Here is an 11,208-nt window from a genome sequence, read left to right on the forward strand (position 1 = left end):
ATCACATCAAACTCATGGAAAGGCAGTTCGATTAAGTCTACTGAGAACTCTTTCCCTTGAATCTTCAATGGACAGCCCTTATACACCTTGTTTACTACCACACTGTGGCCTAGTGGATTTGTGATCAGGATGTCTTAGTTACTTTCCTCTACTGGTATTCCCTTTTCTATGGGCAGCTTGATATAAATATATGAATGATTAGATCCAGGATCCACTAATGCATGCACAAAAGTATTATAGAGGAGAAACGTACCCTTGATGACATCTGGAGCATCCTGTTCCTCCTGTGCCCTTATAGCATAGGCTCTGGCTGGTTTTCTACCTTTTACTCTCTCCACAAATTCTGATACAGGTTTCTGTGAAGTACCGACTGCCTCAGCCTTACTCGGCTTTCTACCCTTGGAGCTAGAGGGGCAGGCCTATCAGTTGATACCGGAGTGGATGTAGCAGTTCTGCGAGGACAATCTCGGACTAGGTGGTCTGTAGATTCACACCGTAAATAAGCACCTATCATCCTCTAACATTCAAACTTATGCCATTTTTGGCAATGTGGGCAAGCAACAGATACTATTGGGGCTGATCCCCTAAATCCTGTCCTTGGAGAGCTAGCCATTGAAGGGGTGGACTGGCCTCTCCTTAGTGCAAACTGAGAATTGGGCCTCTGTGACTGACCCTGACTTGGTGCTCTACTGAAACTCTGAGTAGGCGAACCTCTGAATTTCTTACTAGGGGCAGAAGATGTACTGGTCTGACCCTAACCTCTTTTTTGCTGTCTGTCCCTTCTGTTCTGCTCATTCATTCTAACTTTTTCAACCTTCAGTGTAGCATCCACTAATTTGGCAAACTATGTAATCCCCAAGGCTGTAATCATTACTTTAATGTTATCATTGAGTCCTTCCTCAAATCTTTTGCATCTCTCTGCCTCATTAGGGACTATTTCCCACCCATAGAGGCTCAGTCTAACAAATTCTCTTTCATATTCAGCCAATGTCAGCTGTCTCTAGAGTAGGGTAATAAACTCCCTTCTCTTCTCTTTCAAGTATACACTGCCCACATACTTCTTTCTGAACTCAGTCAGAAAGAAATCCTAAGTTATCTGTTCTGGTGGCACCTCACTAGTTATTGTATCCCACCATTGGTATGCATCATCTTGCAGTAGTGATAATCTGACTTCCAAATTGCTCGAGTACAATGAAGTTGTTTCAAGACTCTTTCAGTTCTGTCCAACTAGTTTTCAGCTGTGACAGAATCATCTTCCCTTTTGCCCAAAAAATCCACTACTCCGAACTTCCTGAGTCTTTCCATATGAGATTTTTTATGTGCAGATGGTGGTGGTGGCATAACTCCTGCCATCTATCTAAAGAACTCAGCCATTTGCTAAAATGTGGCTGGTGCACCTAGTACTGATGGAGCAGGTTCCCTCCTGTCTCCTGGTTTAGTCATAGATGGAGCATGACTTTCCACTTCCTCATTGACTGCTCTCTGCGATGTGGAGTCCATATTCTGATCAAAATAACAAATCAAAAGATCTGCAATAGAGTCATCTTAATACTTACAATGCAATGCATGATATGCAAACTATCTAGGTCTAGAAATGCCTAAACCGTGCTCTGATATCACTAAATGTAACACCCCTCACCCATCTACAATATAGCAGAGCAAGGTATGCTACACGGCGTGCCAAAACACCTAGTCTGTGATTATTTCATTTACTGAACTCAATTTGATTTTAAGAAGTCTTTTGTGTAATATTCATATCATGCTGATACTATTTTCATACTTTGATAAAATCAGTGTATCAAAAATAGTAATAAAAATTTGGCAAGGTGTTGTCTATATTTCGGACAAACTACCCTTCCAAACCTATTGAAAATAGTTTAATATGATAATATCAAAATCTCAAATATTTCACGGTCTCTATTTCGCAGCAAAGTCAATAGACTTTTATAGTCATTAAACAGTTCCATAATACAGTCCATAATAATTTAAATATATCCAGAAAGTCTCCATGTTATTTAATATGTACAAAATATTACAAACTTTAGAGCTTTCATAACATTACAAAATACAGAGCCGAATTTCAAAAATACAACAAAAGTACAAAATACAAGATATCCTAAGTCCTACCATGTATGCAATGCAGTGCAGATGACTCTGGACTCCTGTGCAAATCCGATGTCTCACCCGATCGTAGGTCTGCTGGGCTTCCCAGCTGTGTCTCCAATACCTACGCGTTATAAAAGCAACGCGCTAAGCAATTTTGCTTAGTGGTGCCAAATATAAAGAAATATACACTAAAATAAAGTAAATGAATTTATGACATCAGTTGTAACACCCCTATGTTCAGTAGTGCATTCTACTGTTCCGGTGACCAGTGTTGTCCGGACAGCTAGTATGCCTAGAACTACACTTCGATATGAGTGAGGACACATAAAATAATGAAATACAAGAAAAGAAAATATAAGAAAAATAAAGAAAAAATAATAGTAAAGAAATACAACCAAGTTAAGCGAGCCGAGAACCCTAGCGATGGGTAACCGCACCGGGAAGTCATGGCGTGGACCGTTGACTAGCCCTGGACTGCGGGGAACCCTGGAAAATATTTTGAAGACTTAAAGAGACATCAATTGAAGTATAAATATCATTAGAAATATCCAAGAAAAATTAATTAATTAGTACAAAGAAAAGTGAGAAATTGAAAAACGGACAAAACCTGGTGTTACCGAAAAATCAGGAATGCAACCCGAACAGGGGCATTGTGGTCATTTGACACCCCGAGTTGTCTTTTGACCTAAATTTCCATTAAAAACAAATAATATTACACTTGAAAAATGTCAAGAAAAATTAAATTAGTGGTACCTAATGTAAATAGCAAAAATGGGGTATAAATTGAGTAATTAACACTTTAAAACATATAATATCATTATCCTATGGTGAGTGGAGCACTATGGGATTAAATTAATCACTATGTGGGCAGGTGTAAACCCACTCACACTTCATCTTCAACCTTCCTCCTTCCATGCCGAAATGAATGCTTCAAAATCCTCCATGGCCGAAACTTGAGAGAGCTTCCTAACCTCCTCCATTTCCAACCCAAACACCAAAGTCAATTCACTAAATTTTATCCCCACATCATAAGGAAGAAGTAGATACTAAATTCAAGGGAGTTTGGTGAAGATTTAACAAGCCTCATCAATAGGTAAGTATTTAAATTGATTTCTTTCTTAAGTAAAGTTTATGGGAAGCTTGAGATGAATAAATTGATGTAGAAATTTTGAGGTTTTGGTGAATTGTTATTATGCACTAGTTTAGGCAGCCATGGTAATTAAAGAACTTGAATTATTTTCACATGCAATCGATGGGTATTGGTGTTGATTAAAGTAAATCAAAGTTTTAGTAGGTTAATTGTTGGTGTATGTTAAAGTTGTGCACTTAAGTTGGAAATTATGTTAAGTTTGAAATTCTATGCGTGAATGACTAAATGGATAGCCATGAAATTATATACTCAATAAACTATTTTTACATGTATTGTGGAGAATTAATGTTGACTAATGTGATTTAAAATTTTGGTAAGTTAACTTCATGTATATGTGATGTTGGACCAAGTGGAGAATTGAGCTTGAAAGCAATTATGGGAGGTTTACAAATTTGGCAGCTTGTTAACTCCTTGAAGGATGCTAGAATTCATGAAGATGTTTGATGAATTATGGTCCTAAAGTTTGCCAAATGTGTATGTAAGTTAGTGGTGAAGTTGTATGTTAGGATAGTGGAGAAGTTATATGTTGTGATTAGGTGATTAAATTGTTGTAATTGAGTTTGACAAATTATGCACTATATGGTGTATGTTAAGTGTGATTATAGGCTGCCAAAATGATCAATAATATATTGTGAAATATGTTTAGGTTATGGTACAAATCAGAATTTGCATGAATGGTTAGTTTGATAAGTGTTAAAAGTGACTTTGATGAGTAATGAACAAAATACAATAGGGCAGTTTATGTTTTGGACCTAGAACCTTAAGTGTGTAGCTCCAGTTGGTATGAGACCAATTGGAGGTGAAACTAAGCACAAAATGTGCCAACTTTCATGAAGGAAGCTTACCAAAATTCTGCTTGTAAGATAACATGAAAAATGACCAAATCCGGATTAGTGCAATTAAGGCCTGAAAATTGACCATTTAGGCAGCAGTTAGTGTTTAGGCCATAACTCACTCAAAACAGGTCTAATTGACCTGAAATTTTGACCATGAATAGTTAAGACCTATATCTACAAGTCTTATGAAGACACCAAAGCCCAGAAATGACCATAAGCAAGACAAACAGCTTGCACAGGTTCAGGTCCAAAAACTGGCCGAACCAAATTTGACCTAAAATGACCTAAAGTGACCAATTTTGATGCATTTTGACCAGCAATAGTAAAATGACCATAACTTGGTCTACATAACTTAGAATGACCTGAAATTTTGCCCCGCGTCCAATAAGACATAGATCTACAAGTTTGTAGTTTTGACCAAAACCTGAAAACCGAAGGAACTAGGTCGTCCGGCTAGGTTAAACTAGTATCCCGAAATCCAGCAAATTGCAATAAAATGCAAAATACATGGAAATGAATTGGGTAACATATACCAACCCTAAAAGGCTACAAATGTGACATATTAGTAACATTAAAACCTAATTTACCTAGAACGCATCGAGGGTCGACATATTAGGTTGACTAAGCAAATAATAGAATTCAGTGAATTAATTATCAAGCATTATCGTTAGAGACAGTTTAAATGAGTACTGAAACACTTCAAATTATGTTTCTGAGGTAGCAAAGACTCAGGGAAAGGGAAGGAAACATTGAGTCAAGGCTAGGAGACAATTATCAGAGGTTTGTGCACAACAGCTATTTCTTTTGAATTTTTCAATTGAAATAAATTATGACTATTTGTACATTATTGTTTTAAATTGTGGAAATGTGTTTGAATGGATACTTATTGCTTGAAAAACATTGTAAATGGTTTAAAACGGTGAAAAATTGTTTGAATGATATTGATGGATACTTATTGATTGAAAAGCATTGGAAATGGTTTGAAACCACAGCTATCATGTATATTGATTGTATTCCTCGCTAGCTTGTCTAGTGGGACGAATTGAATTCTCTCTCTGGCTGAAGTGTTAAGGTGTGTGCCTGTTGAAGACAAATTGAATGAGTACTCATATTATTGCTAGCTATCTATGTTATTCCTCGTTAGCCATCGGCTTTTGGGACGAATTGAACTTTGGAACATGATTAAGTTGTGTGTGATTTATTGATATGTATTATGAGATTGTGAAATAGAGTTTAAATTCTTATTGACATTCACTGTCTTTTGAATTTAACCATGATTTGATTTATTGAAATTTATTGTGATATTGAGAAATGGAGTTTAAATTCTTGTTGACATTTATTGTCTTGAATTTAATTATGGTTTTAAGTATCCACTATTTATATAACTTATGATTTGTGATTTAAAGTTGTATTTGGTTAATGTTGTGCACCACTGAGACATTGTCTCAGCGATAGTTTTTCATTACTGTCACAGGTAGACAGACGGACAGGGCAGCAGACTAGGCTGCTAGTACCTTCAGCGAGAGATCATCGGGTATATTGAGTATACCACATTTTGCATTTTGTACTGTAATGTATGTTCACTGTATGTATATAGAGTTTTTGGTTTTGAGCAGTTGTATATTAAAATTGTACATTGAAGTTGTAAAATAAAGTATGAGTTATTTTGGCTTGTAAAATTTGTATTGTATTTCTTTTATCTCAGCCTTTGAAAAATTATTGTGGATTTGAATTGAGAAATATCCTGTGTTGATTAAACGTTGAAGTTGAGATTGAGAAATATATTTGAAGTGCTTTTTACAGGTTTTCTGAAGAACTGTTTTATTCAAAATACAGAGGGCACTCTGCCAAAATTTTTACAGAAACTACCAAAAATCCATATGTGTTAGCTATTCCACTTCAATTAAAAAATTTTTTAACACCTGTAAATAGTGCTCACCACTGTAAAAAGAAGTAAGAAAAGTTTTAAAATCCCTTATAGTGTATTTAATGGGTTATCAGTAGACGAAGTTGGTAATTCATTAGGTATACTACGGGATCATGTTATGCCTTACAGAGGGGTAGGGTGTGACATGTTTTAGTGGTATCAGAGCTAGTTTTTAAATTCTGTTTTCAACTGTTACTTGAATAATCTTTCTTCATAGTACAACTGCTCAATATCATTATTTGATACATACAGTACATTACATTATAAATATGCACTAACGGGAGGAAATATCCTTGCGTTATTTGTTCAGGAGGTCTAAGATCCTCACATTGACTATGGAAGAGCGTGATCGTTCAGTTGATCAATCTATAGAGGCTGAGGTGCAAGGGGATGCCCCAGCCCTACATAATGTCAGTGGTTCATGTAACACCCCTCACCCGACTACAGTGTAACCAAGCAAAGTGTGCTACATTCGGTGCCGGAGCACCCTATCTTATCTTACTTTATTCCTTTCATATTTTGATCTCGTTATATTTTAATATTAATTATTTTTCAACGGAGAAACCAGCGGAGTTTCCCCTATTTTATTACCAGTTGACATATTTTACTATTTACCTGTTTGAAAGTTTCAATAATATTTTACAAATAAAATCTCATCAATTATTTTCATAACCATCTCATAATTCACATCTCATTCATATATCTCAATTTCATATTCATTTCCATGCATTATCTATATATTTCAAATCTGTCTTCGAATCCATACAATCTCATTCATGCACAAATCACATAAGTAAAATTTTCAAATTTCTTTAATTTACATAATTTCATAATTTACATGATATATAAATTAATTACATATGAAAAAGCTAATTTATTAAATTACATTACATTTCTATTAATTACCTGCTCATAATCTACATTATAATACAATATCTAGCATTTTATACTAAATACAAAATATGATCTATACGGGCCCTATCTACATGCATTGCTGAGGAGGTGACAACCTTGAATACTCCAGCCACTTCTGCATATCTGGACTCCAAAAAAATCTTAGTCAAAGTACCTGCGCGAGGAAACAAATCCATCGCGCTAAGCATTGCTGCTTAGTGGTGCAATAATAGAACAAGAAAATAAAATATACAAATAAAGAAAGAACGAAGCATAATTTGAATATTTAAGAATCAATTTAATTTAATACAATGTGTCTAATATTAATTATCTTTTGTTCTCATTTGTTTCGCTTTGGAAGCGTTTAATTTCGAAATTCACAGTGATAATGTACAACATTAGAATTAATAAAAATACTCAGTTTATATTTATATGGAAATAAAAGGTACATTTAAAATATTTAGTTAAGTTATACCTATTTTTGCAACTCTTTTATCATTTTACTTAACAATTTTTATGTGGTTTGGATCATTTCATAATTGTAACTAATTCTTTTGAAGTCTTATTAACTCATTTATTTGATTTCTAATATTTTTAATTACTAATAGTCTTAATTTATTTCAATAAATTACACTGCCCAAGTAACCTACGACAGGCTGACTAAACTGGATAACGGGTCGTTGGCTCTGGACACCGCGGTGCCTCGGGCCGTCATACCATGGGACGCAGAATGTCAACCACGTATGCAGTCAGTATGGCTAAAGAGCCATGATAACACATAATCGGGCGTAAAAGCCATGAATGTTGGCATAATGCCATGAATGCGGGCATAAAGCCGTGAATACGGGCACAAAGCCATGAATACAGGCATAAAGCCTTTCGCAGTACTGCTAAAACAATACCCTATTGGCATGCCAAACTATCCAATCTAACACACATGTCTAGGCAATACAAGGGCACATAATATCATTAAATATTAATATATTGTGTTTTATAACTTCATTATTTCATAATAAATTTCAATTATAATTCATACATTCTTTTGATCATTTATTTGATCACAATTCACATCAATTATCCTTTTATACCGTTGTACTCAAAATACTTCTCCTCTCTACAATAATGAGAACTAATGTCTCATTCATACATTAATATGGTTCATTTATTCATTCATTATGTTATTCATACTAATCACAATTCTAAACAATGGTTCACATGTACCATTGTATTCAAAACATTTTTCCCCTTCTCATATATACATTCAAGAATCTACTTATGTAATTACAGATTTTTATATTTCAAGTTGAGTTATTAATATTTTATGAATTCTATTTGTGATGGGCATATAAGCCCTAGCTATCTATTCACATCAATTAGGTGACTTATTTTTCATGTGTTCAAGTAATCCATGAATATTTCATGGATTTCAAATTTATAGCCTTAATTCCTTTTTAACAATTTTGACTAGGATGCATAGTCTACATTTGTCATACAATTCTAAGCATTTAAGCTTAGAATTGGTTCTAGGTTTTCATCTTAATTTACTAATCATTTTGATTACTATTCACCTTACTAGTCAACCAAAATGTTGACCTTTTTATACTTAATGGATATATTAATTCTAATTACACCAAGATCCCACATTTTTAGTTTTACATTTGCTAGTATTAATTGCCAATTGCAATTTAAAGTCCCCTAGATGCATTTCTAATTTTAAATTTTGAATTTTCAAGTTTTGGTGTCACTATTCACCTTATTGGTCAACAAAAATGTTGAATTTTGGATAAAAAATAGGAAATTGGTTTTAACACACCCAACATACCACATTTTGCATTCAAAACTTGTTGGAATTGGTCACCATTACCATTTCTAACTTAAAAACAAGAGGGCAGAAATTTCAGTTTTTGAAGCCTAAGTTTACTGTTCCATTAAGCACTGTTACAGTGGGAATTTGAAGAAATGAAAATCATGAAAGTTGTTCCTTATTTTGTCTAGTTGAATTTCCTTTTTTGAATCACTCCATTTGGAGTTTTGTAGCTCTAGATATGGTCCAAAAACCACAGCTGGCCGGATTGGAAAAACTGCAGAATTACCACATCTATAGTAACATGAACAGTGACTGCCACTGCCTTGTTGGATGGATTCTGGCCATAATTTGGGGTAGGTTTCTTCATGAAAGTTGTTTTTCTATGTCTTATCTTGTTTCTGTAAAAATTTCAGGTCAATTGACCATTTCTACAGTGAGTTATGGCCAAATGAACAGTTACTGTTCATTGGTCATTCTGCAGAATTGGCTTACAGGGTACCCGGATTGGGGCCAACTTTTGGTCCACTTGCTTTGGTCTTTTGGGCATGGTTTCTTCAGAAAAATTGTGCCATTATGTGTCTAGTTTCATGTCCAATTGGCCAAATACCAATTGAACCTACACAGCCAAAGTTATGGATGTCCAAGTGGGCTGGAATCACAGCCACCTTGCTGGTTACTCTAGGCAGCATACCAAACCAGTTTGCAATGCTATAATTCACTCTAAGTCATGGTCAACTTACCTCAAATGGTCACTAATTGACCATTAAAATGTTCATTCACCATTACCTAAGCAAGGTCCAAGTTTCTCTCCAAAACCCTAACCCTAATTGACCAAGCCTCCAATTCATGCATCCCACTCCTAATTTGCTATACTAATAATATAATTTATAAGAGGGGCAGCAATATGTCAATTTAAACCAAAGATTTCTCCTAACCCTAACTCATGTCAAGGCTGCCAAAACTTCATGGAATATAACCATGCTTCATTAATTCAATTTTTGTCAAATTTTTAACTTAACTTAGCTCAAATTCATGATTAGAAAGATGTAAAAGCAAAGGTTATGGCACTAACCTCTTTGGTGATTTTCTAAGCTTGTTCACACCTCACTTTCTTCCACTTTCTCTTCTTCTAATTGCTTCCCAAGTCTTTCTCTAGTGGTAAGGGAAATTTTTAGTGAAGGGAGGACAAGGTTTTGAGGTGGTTTGAAGTGGGAAATGAAGCTTAAGGGAGCTTTAATGGTGGAACCTCTTCTCTCTCTCTCTCTCTCTCAACGTTTTTTAGGCAGCCCAAAGGTTGAAGATGCAGATTGGTTTTTCAAATTTTTGGTCACTTTTATCTCTTTTAATGAGTTTAACAAATTGTGATTGGTGGATAGGTTTTTAATGACATCATATGATGTCATAATTAGGTATTTTCTTTCATTTTCTTTTCTTCTTTTCTCTACTCATTTTCAATTCAATTTTTAGCAATATTTATTCATATTTTAGATCATAATAATTATTTACTTAACTGGACAAGTCGGCCAAAAATCGTCTCTGAAGGCGAAATGACCAAAATGCCTTCCGTTTGGCTTAACGGGTCAAAATTGTCTGTACCGATTGAAAAAATTTTCTAAATATTTTCTTGGCATTCTAATGCCATAGGAACCTCAATGACCCTTCTCTGGAGTCTCAAAAATTATTTTATGAATTTTTCCCCGGGTCTAGGGCTCCTCGTTGCGAGAACCGCAACTTCCCTCTGGTTACCCATCGCTTGGGCACCGGCTCGTTTAACTTGGTTGTATTTTATTTCTAAAATTTTTCCTAAATTTTTCTTATTAATATTTGAGTTAATTATGGTTCCTGACTTTAGTCTAATTATTTTTCCGGACGTTTTAGCTATCCGGACCAACACCGGTCACCGGAACAGTAGAATGTATGGAGTTGCTACCGAGAGGGTGTTACAGTTCAGCAGGCCCAGCCCCCGCAGTATCGCAGTTTCCTGCTCAGTTCGCTGAGCAGATGGCTGCAATGTTCTAACAAATGGCTGGTAATGTGTCTACTCAAGTCCCAATACAGACACCAGTGGTACAACCACAGTCTTCTGCAAGACAGTATGACAAATTGATGAAATATGGGGATATAGAGTTCAAGGGGACAGTAGATCCTCTAGAGGCAGAACAGTGGTTAGAGAGGATGGATAGGGTATTTAAGAAACTGCACTACACAGAGGAGCTCATATTTGAATACTCAGTATCTTTGCTACAGGGGGATGCTTATGACTGGTGGAAACCATTCCCCACAGTCTGGTAGAATCTGCAGTGCTAACATGGAATGACATTCTCAGGGAATTCAAAAAAAAATATGGTCCGATGAAATGAGGACTCAGTTTCCCCTTTCTGTCAAATCTCATAATCCTCTTCCAAGGAGAAACTTTGAGGAATACCTTATCACCCACTGCATATTCAATATCTCTTCTTTTCAAATCAACATAGGAGTTCTGACGGTT

This window comes from Hevea brasiliensis, chromosome 5 (genome assembly GCF_030052815.1).
Source record: "Hevea brasiliensis isolate MT/VB/25A 57/8 chromosome 5, ASM3005281v1, whole genome shotgun sequence".
In the NCBI taxonomy this organism is placed as follows: Eukaryota; Viridiplantae; Streptophyta; class Magnoliopsida; order Malpighiales; family Euphorbiaceae; genus Hevea; species Hevea brasiliensis.